We start from the raw sequence: 12,095 nt of genomic DNA, 5'->3' as shown, positions 1-12,095 counted from the left end.
CCGTGCAAACACACCACCGTACTTTGAGGGGCCCTGTGCCAGTGCCAATGCGAATGAGTGGGCCTCCCTGCTTGCTCAGGATCACAGCACTTGCAAAGTTGAAATATCTCTCACTGCTCCACCGCCGTGACGTAGTCCACGTTTCCTGGGCCCACTAAAACCTTGAAGCAGCCCTACCCCCCACAACTTTTGCCAAATGACCCCCAATTTCCAATGCCCAACTATTATTATAAAGTTAATTAAGATTGACAAGCTTCAGAAACAAGATTGGATGTTTTTGGCATTAAAATGGGCACTGTAGGTGTTTTCCTGGCCTCCACTCACTGCCGACTATGCTTCCCCATTGATTTGCATTGGGTTTCATGTTTCGGTCGATCCCCGACTTTTCGCGATAATCAGCCGACTTCACTCGACTCGACTTTGGACAAAGTCGGGTTTCGCAAAACCCGACTCGATCTTAAAAAAATGAAAGTCGCTCAACCCTATTGCTCAACATTTAAAACCCTATTGTGCGCTTTTCCTTTTCCCAATTTGCTTTACTACTATTTTGGGTTATGTATCTACCAGCTTTGCATATCTAAAGGCTGAAAATGTTGCCCATTCTTCTTTGGAAACAAGCTCTATCTCATGGAGATTTGATGGAGGTGTCTGTGAACAGCAATTTACAAGTCTGGCCACAGATTCTCAAAGGGATTTAGGTCTGGACTGTGACTGGGCCATTCAAATACATGAATATGCTTTGATCTAAATAATTTCATTGTATCTAAATCAGTATGATTAGGTTCATTATCGTGCTGAAATATTAACTATACACCAGTTTTTGGTCTTTGAGGTTCTAACAGGTTATCCTCCTCGATTGCCCTGTATTTAGTTCTATGCATCTTCCCATTAGCTCTGACCAACTTCCCTGTCCCGGCTGAAGAAAAGCATCTCCACAGCATAATACTGCCATCACCATGCTTGACGGAGGAGGTGGTGTAGGTGTTTTCAGGGTGAAGTGCAGTGTTATTTTTCCTCAACATACTGCATTTTGCATTTATCACAAAAAGTTCAAGCTTGATTTCATCTGACCAAAGCACCTTCTACCACATGCTAGCTACATGTCTTTTTGCAAACTGCAAACTGGACTTCGTATGTCTTGCTTTCAAAAATAGATTTCTTCTTGCCACATTTTCATTAAGGCCAGAGTTGTGAAATATATGACTAATAGTTTGTCCGGTGGACAGATTGTCGAGCCTGAGCTTTAGATCTATGCAGCTCCTCCAGAGTGACCATTGGCCTTTTGGCTGCTTATTTAGTTAGTGCTTCCCTTGCTTGGGAAGTCTGTTGTGAATTCTGCTCTTGGGCTCCCTCCGGTGGTTGTAAGTGGTAGCGCTGCTGTCTCTGAATTACACCATTTATCAGGTGTTTTCACCTTTTGCAATTTGGACAGGGCTATTTAGTCTTGCTTCACCCTTTAGTCAGTGCCAGTTGTCCATTGTTCCTGGAGGATTCACATCCCTGCTGGTTCCTTCTGCTTTGCAGTTCTTTTCAACAAAGATAAGTTCTGGCCTTGATTTGCTGTCCACATATTGTGGTCTTATTGTTCAGTTCCTTTCTATGTTTTGTCTTGTCCAGCTTGGTCTGTATTGGATTTTTTTAGCCAAGCTGGTTTCTCTGGAGATGCAGATATACCCTCCATATCTTTAGTTAGCTGTGGAGTTTTTGTATTTTCTGTGGTGGATATTTTCTAGTTTTTAATACTGACCGCATAGTACTCTGTCCTGTCCTTTCTATTTAGTTAGAAGTGGCCTCCTTTGCTAAATTCTCATTTCAGTCTGTGTATGTTTTTTCCCTCTCCTCTCACAGTCAATATTTGTGGGGGGCTGCCTGTTCTTTGGGGATTTTCTCTGAGGCAAGATAGTTTTCCCTTTTCTATCTCTAGGGGTAATTAGTCCTCCGGCTGTGTCGAGATGTCTAGGGAGTGCTAGGTACATTCCACGGCTACTTCTAGTTGCGGTGTTAGGTTCAGGGTCTGCGGTCAGTACAGGTACCACCTTCTCCAGCGTACGTCCCATGCTGCTCTTAGGCCACCAGTTTATAACAGAAGTCAGTTTACTTAAATGGCCCTGTGTTTATTTCTTGGTGGGTTTGAAGTACTGCTATAATCCTTCCATGTTTGGATGATGGATTGAGCCATTGTCCCTTTTTTACACTTCTTCACAACATTATCTTTGACCTGTTTGGTATGTTCATTGATATTCACAATGCTTTTAAACCTTAATATTTTAAAACAAACCTCTGAGGCCTTCACAGAACAACTGTAGTTTTACAGAAAATAAATTACACACAGGTGAACCTAACTTACAAATTATGTAACTTTTGGAGGCAATTGATCACTTATGATTTTATTTACAGTTATCAGACTACAGGGGACTGGATACAAATACATGTTACCATTTTCAGATTTATTATTGAAAAAAGAAACAGCACTCACCATTGCTTCTTAAAAAAGGTTATTGTCCTTTATTTTATGAGGCAGAACAATCTAACATGCAGGGGGAGCGGGGAAGTGAAGGAGGACAACAGCCGCTTCATGCCTATCCCAGCGCTTCTGCGGGTCTTTGAATATACTTGGTCTTCAACACATTTTTCATGCACCATCTAGCTCATTATCAGGTGGTATGCTTCATATTAAGGACTGATTCAGACTGCAGTCAACAGTTTGGTGCCATTTTTTCTGCTTTTCCACTTTTTGCTATTTTCAGATTTAGAGTTTCCAAATATTTAGAAAACCATGTATAATTTCCTTTACACTTCACAAATTGTTGCTACTTTGTTATGGTATATCACTTAAATCTCAATACCATATGTTTAAGTTTGTGGGTATAACGTGAAAAAATGTGGAAACGTTCACGGGGTATAAATACTTTTTCAAGGCACAGGGTATACACATAGCACAAATATGTATATTCACACACATAACACACAGTGCACAACACACCTTTATATGTATATACACATACCACATGCACATATACTGTAAGTACAGTTGGAATCAGAAGTTTACATATAATTTATAAAAAGACACATATGCATTTTTTTCTCAATATCTGACATGAAATCAGAATAAACCTTTCCTGTCTTGGGTCAATTAGGATTACCATAATTATTAATATTTGCCAAAATCCAGAATAATGAGAGAGAGAGAATGTTTTCAGGCATTTTTATTACTTACTGCAAAGTGAAAATTTTACATACATTTCATTCGGTACCATTGCCCTTAACCCCTTCATGACCCAGCCTATTTTGACCTTAATGACCTGGCCGTTTTTTGCAATTCTGACCAGTATCCCTTTATGAGGTAATAACTCAGGAACGCTTCAACAGATCCTAACGGTTCTGAGATTGTTTTTTGTGACATATTGGGCTTCATGTTAGTGGTAAATTTAGGTCGATAATTTTTGCATTTATTTGTGAAAAAACGGAAATTTGTTGAAAATTTTGCAATTTTCAAATTTTGAATTTTTATTCTAATAAACGAGAGAGTTATGTGACACAAAATAGTTAATAAATAACATTAACCACATGTCTACTTTACATCAGCACAATTTTGGAAACAAAATTTTTTTTGCTAGGAAGTTATAAGGGTTAAAATTTGACCAGCGATTTCTCATTTTTACAATGAAATTTACAAAACCATTTTTTTTAGAGACCACCTCACATTTGAAGTCAATTTGAGGGGTCTATATGGCTGAAAATACCCAAAAGTGACACCATTCTAAAAACTGCACCCCTCAAGGTACTCAATACCACATTCAAGAAGTTTATTAACCCTTCAGGTGCTTCACAGCAGCAGAAGCAACATGGAAGGAAAAAATGAACATTTAACTTTTTAGTCACAAAAATGATATTTCAGCAACAATTTTTTATTTTCCAAAAGGTAAAAAGAGAAACTGGACACCAAAATGTATTGTACAATTTGTCCTGAGTATGTCGATACCCCATATGTGGGGGAAAACCACTGTTTGGGCGCACGACAGGGCTCGGAAGGGAAGGAGCGCCATTTGACTTTTTCAATGAAAAATTGGTTCCAATCTTTAGCGGACACCATGTCACGTTTGGAAAGCCCCTGTGTGCCTAAACATTAGAGCTCCCCCACAAGTGACCCCATTTTGGAAACTACACCTCCCAAGGAACTTATCTAGATGCATAGTGAGCACTTTGAACCCCAAGATGCTTTACAAATTGATCCGTTATAATGAAAAATTACTTTTTTTTCACAAAAAAACTCTTTTAGCCTCAATTTTTTCATTTTCATATGGGCAGCAGGATAAAATGGATACTAAAATATGTTGGGCAATTTCTCCTGAATACACTAATACCTCATATGTGGTCACAAACCACTGTTTGTGCACACGAGAAGGCTCGGAAGGGAAGGAGCGCCATTTGACTTTTGAATGAAAAAATTAGCTCCAATCGTTAGCGGACACCATGTCGCATTTGGAGAGCTTCTGTGTGCCTAAACATTGGAGCTCCCCCACATGTGACCCCATTTTGGAAACAAGACCCCCAAAGGAACTTATCTAGATGCATAGTGAGCACTTTGAACCCCCAAGTGCTTCACAGAAGTTTACAAAGCAGAGCCGTGAAAATAAAAAATCATTTTTCTTTCCTCAAAAATGATGTTTTAGCAAGCAATTTTTTATTTTCACAAGGTTAACAGGAGAAATTGGACCTTAATAGTTGTTGTCCAGTTTGTTCTGAGTATGCTTGTACCCCATATGTGGGGGTGAACCACTTTTTGGGCACACGTCAGGGCTCGGAAGAGAGGGAGCACAATTTGACTTTTTGAACGCAAGATTGGCTGGAATCAATGGTGGCACCATGTTGCGTTTGGAGACCCCTGATGTGCCTAAACAGTGGAAACCCCTCAATTCTAACCCCAACACACCCCTAACCCTAATCCCAACCCTATCCCTAATCCTAACCCTAATCCCAACCCTAACCACAACTTTAACCCCAACACACCCCTAACCCTAACCATAACCCTAACCACAAGCCTAATCTTAACCCTAACCCTATTTCCAACGCTAGCCCTAATTCCAACCCTAACTCTAATTCCAACCCTAACCCTAAGGCTATGTGCCCACGTTGCGGATTTGTGTGAGATTTTTCCACACCATTTTTGAAAAATCCACAGGTAAAAGGCACTGCGTTTTACCTGCGGGTTTACCACGGATTTCCAGTGTTTTTTTGTGCGGATTTCACCTGCGGATTCTTATTTTGGAACAGGTGTAAAATGCTGCGGAATCCGCACAAAGAATTGACATGCTGCAGAAAATACAAAGCAGCATTTCTGCGCATTATTTTCCGCACCATGGGCACAGCGGATTTGGTTTTCCATAGGTTTACATGGTACTGTAAACCTGATGAAACACTGCTACGAATCCGCAGTGGCCAATCCGCAGCCAAATCCACACCGTGTGCACATAGCCTAATTCTAACCCTAGCCCTAACCCTTGCCCTAACCCTAGCCCTAACCCTAGCCCTAACCCTAGTTCTAACCCTAACCCTAGTGGAAAAATAAAAGAAAATATATTTTCTTTATTTTATTATTGTCCCTACCTATGGGGGTGATAAAGGGGGGGTTCATTTACTATTTTTTTATTTTGATCACTGTGCTAGGTTTTATCACAGTGATCAAAATGTACCTGGAATGAATCTGCCGACCGGCAGATTCGGCGGGCGCACTGCGCATGCGCTCGCCATTTTGGAAGATGGCGGCACCCATGGAGAAGACGGACGGACCCCGGGAGGCTCGGTAAGTATGAGGGGGGAGATCAGAGCATGGGGGGGTGGGATCGGAGCACGGGGGGAGCGGACAGGAGGACGGGGGAGCGGAGAGGATGACAGAGGGGAGCGAAGCACTGGACGGAGGACTGGGGAGGAGATCGGTGGTGGAGGGGGTGGATGATCAGAGTTTCCAGCCATGGCCGATGATATTGCAGCATCGGCCATGGCTGGTTTGTAATATTCCACCAGTTTTCATAGGTGAAATATTACAAATCGCTCTGATTGGCTGTTTCACTTTCAACAGCCAATCAGAGCGATCGTAGCCACGAGGGGGTGAAGCCACCCCCCCTGGGCTGAAGTACCACTCCCCCTGTCCCTGCAGATCAGGTGAAATTGGAGTTAACCCTTTCACCCGATCTGCAGGGACGCAATCATTCCATGACGCCACATAGGCGTCACAGGTCGGATTGGCACCGACTTTCATGACGCCTATGTGGCGTCACAGGTTGGGAAGGGGATAAACTGAATAACTTGGGTCAAACATTTGGGATATCCTTCCGCCAGCTTCTCAGAATAGTTAGCTAGAATTTGTGCCCATTCTTCCTGACAAAGCTGGTGTTACTGATCCTGGTTTGAAGGTCACCTTGCTCACACCGGCCTTTTCAGCTTTGCCCATAAATGTTCATTTGAATTGAGATCAGGGCTTTGTGATGGCTGCTACAAAACATTTACTTTATTATCCTTAAGCCACTTTGTTACCATTTTGGCAGTATGCTTTGGGTCATTGACGATTTGGAAGACCTATTTCTGCCCAAGCTTTAACTTCCTGGCTGATGTCTTGAGATGTTGCTTCAGTATTGCCACGTAATCTTCTTTTCTCATGATGACATCTATTTTGTGAAGTGCAGCAGTCCTTCGTGCAGCAAAACAACCCCACAACATGATGCTGCCACACCATGTTTCACAGTTGGGATGGTGTTCTTAGGCTTCCAAGCTATTCCCTTTTTCCTCCAAATATAATAGTCATTATGCTGAAAAAGTTCAATTTTAGGTTGAACAGACCACAGAACATGAATCTAAAAATTAAGGTCTTTGTTCCTGTGTGCATTTGCAAACATTAATCTGGCTTTTGTATGTTTATTATGGATTAATGGTTTCTTCCTAGCAGAGTGGCCTTTAAGCCCATGTTGATGCAGTACTTGTTTCACTGTGAACATTGACACAATGTTCCTGGCTTCTGCCATCATCTTCACAAGGTCTTTTGCTTTTGTCCTTTGGTTGATATGCTCATGCCGGACCATAGCAAGTTCATCTCTGGGACACAGAACCCGTCTCCTTCCTGAGCATATTCCCATCTTGTTTGTACTTGCATATAATAGTTTGTACAGATGAATGAGGCACCGTCAGGTATATTGAAATTGTTCCCAAGGATGAGCCAGAGTTGTGCTAGTCCACAATTCTCTTCCTGATATCTTGACTGATTTTTTTTAGATTTTCTCATGATGCTACACAAAGAAGCAGTGTGTTTCAGGTGTGCATTAAAATACATCCACAGATATGTCTCTAATTTACTCAGATGTTGCCAAAAAACAGAAGCCTCCAAACACATGACATCATCATATAGGCAGTCCAGAGTTGTTTAAAGGCATAGTAATCTTAGTGTATGTAAACTTTTGACTTTGCAGTAAGTAATAAAAATGCCTTAAAACATTTTCTCTCTTTATTCTGGCATTTGGCAAATATTAATTGTTATGATAATCCTAATTCACCTAAAATGGAAAAGGTTTATTCTGATTCCATGTCAAATATTGAGAGAAACATGCATATGTGTTTCTTTATATAGTTTATGTAAACTTTTGGTTTAAACTGTATATATGCAGAACACCTGTTTCTGCAGTTAGCCTCTCCGTACAGCAGGTGCCCTTTGGTTGAATACACTCTGTGAATAGAAATAAGTAATGGATAAGATTAAATAATAATATTACTTAAGTAAAAAATTAGTTGATGTTTGGAAGATATTTACAGTATTTCTGATGTGATTGGAAAATCATCCGTAAGTGATCTTATAGATCTTCATTCCTTGTAGAGTGGTGCTTTCTCTATCTCTCCCCTCTCTCTTCCCTGTAGAATGTAAACTCTTTTGGTCAGTAGCAGTATCTTAGTTATCGTGGAATCAGAGAGTGTGGTCGTCCTGGGCCCACGCTAGGAGGGGCCCACCTGGAACTACGCTACTCTTAACTATATTGGAGTGTGAAGCTCACCAATATATGATGACCAACAGTAGAAAGGGAGACATGATCTCTCTGCAATAGCACTCTCCATTGTGGAGACCACAGGTCACTTTAAGCCTGTGGACTACAAAGTTGTATACTATATTGTTTGTAGAAGAGCTGTGGGCCCATCATACTATGTATGGTTGAGTTGTGAGTTCATCATAATGTGTATAGGGGAGCTGTGGGCCCATCATACTGTGTATGGTGGAGTTGTGAGTTCATCATACTGTGTATAAGGGAGCTGTGGGGACATTACACTGTGGATAGAGGAGCTGTACATGAGACATCACTGCTGTAGATGGAAGGACTCGGGACATTATTAAATGTTAAATGGGCACTTAAGAAGAATTATTGTTATAGCGGAACTGTACGTATTGTGACAAATAATTACATAGCGGTCATTATTACTTTCTATGGGCAAAATGTGATCACTATTTTCTAGGGCACTTACACAGGGTATTAACATTTACTAGGAGGCAAGTTTACCATCTAGAGGACTCAAAAGAAGCATTTTATTTTATAAGGGGCACAGTGGTGAGCATTATTATGTGGGGTACTAAGAGGAGCACTGTTATTATACCACACAGCAGGTGCAGTACTAGGTTGGCATACAACTTAAATTTCTCAGCATTTGGTTGGGAATAAATGAGGACGGTCCTGGAAATTTGAGAAGTCAAAGGAGTCTTTGTTGTTATCTGTGAAGACGAGTGGTGACTGGAGGAGTAGACATGTTGGACTGGGTAAGATGGAAAACGTGGAAAAAGTAAATAACTCCATCAGAAACATCAGCTGTAAGTTATCTAATACAGTATATAACTGTAATGTAATCACTTGTATAATCTGCAGAACTGGTATCTGTCACTATATGTCACAATATGGCGATAATACCAGTCCTGGTCTATGTATTGAGATGTATTTTTAGCATGATTTTCTGCTGAGATTCCCCTATATCCACATACCCACTATTAGGCTGTGCCACCGTATCTGACCTCCAAGCTGAACACCTAAGTATGCCTCTGGTTAGCAGGTTTGTCTCTCTACTATAGAGTGTATGCTCAGCGATGTTCTCTCTCTTCAGTCCCCATTGTGTATTTTCCAACAATTTGAAAGCTTTGCAGTATTGAGATTTGCCCAAATTTTATCAGATTCTTTGGTAAAATTCGAATTTCAAAATATCTGTTCATCTCTAGAGAATGCATTACAAGGTCAGTCCTTTGAGTATACTTTACATGATAATTGTTATTTGTTTATTTTCTTTGCGATATTGGGTAATTACTAATTAGTGGTTATATGCATGTGGCTGGAATTTCATATACCGGTTTTGATATTGTTTGTGATTCAAATTCTTGTGCCAAAGGTTGAGAGTATATCTAATAGTACAGCAAGTAAAAAAATTGGTCTTTTCTCCTTAATTTGCTATTCTTTCAAAATATGCTTGGCTTTAGTTCTAAAAATGCATTCAAGGTAATTTAAACTTACGGTGTGATTCCAGCTTACAACATCACTTTGGGGATTCCAAGCGATCTGCTTATTTTGGGGAAGGAGCAACAAAGTAGAGAAACCCACAAAGATTTTGGCCAAGCGAAGTGACAAAGTTGTGAAACTGTTTGATGGAACACTGTAAGAGGAAAAATAATTAAAAGTTTTCGCTGAGTGCACATTGCATTTCATATAATTACAACAGACATTTTCATTAAATAATTTGAGCATCATTTAGCCACGTGATTAAATTGATTTATCTTTTTCCCTTTAGTGGGAAATTTGAGTAAAATGGTGATATCACAACGTAAATATGAAGATATCATATTACTAGAAATGAGAGGTCATTAATCATACATTCCACATCTATATCATTGTCTTACTGTGAATGTTAGTGCCAAGTGTGATTGCAATACAGTGTATGGAGCCATTAAATATGCAGATCACACCTTTACTGAAGAACATGCAGAGTAGCCATAATAAATTTTCAACTGATCATCCCCTTGTTTTGGTATATTGCTACATAGTGGAAGCAAGCCAGGGAATTATTTCAGCCTTGGGAGCTATATATCGCTTCATATACTCAAAGCTGAACCTAATTACATTTTAAATAACATTGAACGAGGTAACCGATAAGGGAATTCTGGCCTTAACTACTTCACGATTCAACACATAAATCAAAACACATAAAAAGGAATAGCTTTCCAAAAAATATTGCCTTCTTTAAACCACCAATATTTTTTATCTTTTCATTCAGTTCTTGGGAAATGTAGCTTTTCATTGGTAAACTATTGAGTTCCACTTTTTGACTATCCATTGTTTTGTTCAATCAATGCGTTATAAAAAATGTAATTGGTGAAATGTGTTAAATGGGGTATGAGGCATATCTGTCACCTCAAAGAGGATACCACGGACAGATTTGGCATAAGCCACTGCACTCAGCAGATTTTAAAGGCCCTTTGACTCTGGTACTCACACACTAAGAGGACTTTCCACCAAAATTTTCATGTTGACTTAAACACACAATATAACAGTGGCTGCAGAGGTCATATTTTATTTATTTCAGCTTTTCATTGCAGAGATATTAGCTATCAAAATATCTGACACCAGATTAGTTAACTCTTTTTAAGTCCGAGTGTGTGTTATCAGATAGCTTTCACTGGAGGTGTGTCCTTCTTCTCCCTGTATGATGTTTGTCGTTCTAGAGGAGGAAGAATAAAGCAAATGCTTAAACCAACAGCATTCCTACAGTAAAGCATGGTGGTGGATTGATGATGCCTACAGTACATCTCGGTGATGTCTACAGTGAAGTATATTGGTAAATAGGTGATGGTTACAGCAAAGCTTGCTGGGGCTTAGCAATGTCCATAGTGTAGGGTGGCAGTGGCTCAGTGATGCATTGAGGCTGATTTGCTTACTCTGCAAAAACTGTTGAATTCCAGTGGAAAAACAGGGATTTTGTTAAAAATTAAACATTTATTTATATATAGTTAACATGTTATCCCATATGGTACACCACAAAACATATTTGAAACTAGCTAATACAACACCATGCACAATGTAACGTTAGACACAGTGTTAACCAACGCGTTTTGACATACAGTACAGACCAAAAGTTTGGACACACCTTCTCATTTAAAGATTTTTCTGTATTTTCATGACTATGAAAATTGTACATTCACACTGAAGGCATCAAAACCATGAATTAACACATGTGGAATTATATACTTAACAAAAAGTGTGAAACAACTGAAATTATGTCTTATATTCTAGGTTCTTCAAAGTAGCCACCTTTTGCTTTGATGACTGCTTTGCACACTATTGGCATTCTCTTGATGAGCTTCAAGAGGTAGTCACCGGGAATGGTTTTCACTTCACAGGTGTGCCCTTTCAGGTTTAATAAGTGGGATTTCTTACCTTATAAATGGGTTTGGGACCATCAGTTGTGTTGTGCAGGACTCTGCTGGATACACAGCTGATAGTCCTACTGAATAGACTGTTAGAATTTGTATTATGGCAAGAAAAAAGCAGCTAAGTAAAGAAAAATGAGTGGCCATCATTACTTTAACAAATGAAGGTCAGTTAGTCTGTAAAATTGGGAAAACTTTGAAAGTGTCCCCAAGTGCAGTGGCAAAAACCATCAAGCGCTACAAAGCGCTCTGCTTCTGAGGATAAGTTTATCCGAGTCACCAGCCTCAGAAATCGCAGGTTAACAGCAGCTCAAATTAGAGGCCAGGTCAATGCCACACAGAGTTCCAGCAGCAGACACATCTCTACAACAACTGTTAAGAGGAGACTTTGTGCAGCAGGCCTTCATGGTAAAATAGCTGCTAGGAAACCACTGCTAAGGACAGGCAACAAGCAGAAGAAACTTGTTAGGGCTAAAGGACACAAGGAATGGACATAAGACCAGTGGAAATCTGTGCTTTGGTCTGATGAGTCCAAATTTGAGATCTTTGGTTCCAACCACCATGTCTTTGTGCGACGCAGAAAAGGTGAACGGATGAACTCTACATGCCTGGTTCCCAAAGTGAAACATGGAGGAGGAGGTGTGAAGGTGTGGGGATG

The 12,095-nt window shown here is 40.1% G+C and overlaps 1 long non-coding RNA gene across 3 annotated transcripts in view; it reads right to left on the bottom strand.

The window, feature by feature from the left end:
• LOC143809670 (uncharacterized) overlaps window positions 1–12,095 on the bottom strand; it is a 220,771-nt gene that overhangs the window by 141,662 nt on the left and 67,014 nt on the right. For all 3 annotated transcript variants that reach the window (XR_013222381.1, XR_013222383.1, XR_013222382.1), the window contains exon 3: window positions 9,528–9,666. This is a non-coding gene — a long non-coding RNA (uncharacterized LOC143809670). The remainder of the gene's footprint in view (window positions 1–9,527; window positions 9,667–12,095) is intronic.

Source organism: Ranitomeya variabilis, chromosome 2 (assembly GCF_051348905.1).
Source record: "Ranitomeya variabilis isolate aRanVar5 chromosome 2, aRanVar5.hap1, whole genome shotgun sequence".
Lineage (NCBI taxonomy): Eukaryota > Metazoa > Chordata > Amphibia > Anura > Dendrobatidae > Ranitomeya > Ranitomeya variabilis.
The sequence above is the reverse complement of the archived record's forward strand: the minus strand, read 5'-3'. Positions and strand labels throughout refer to the sequence as shown.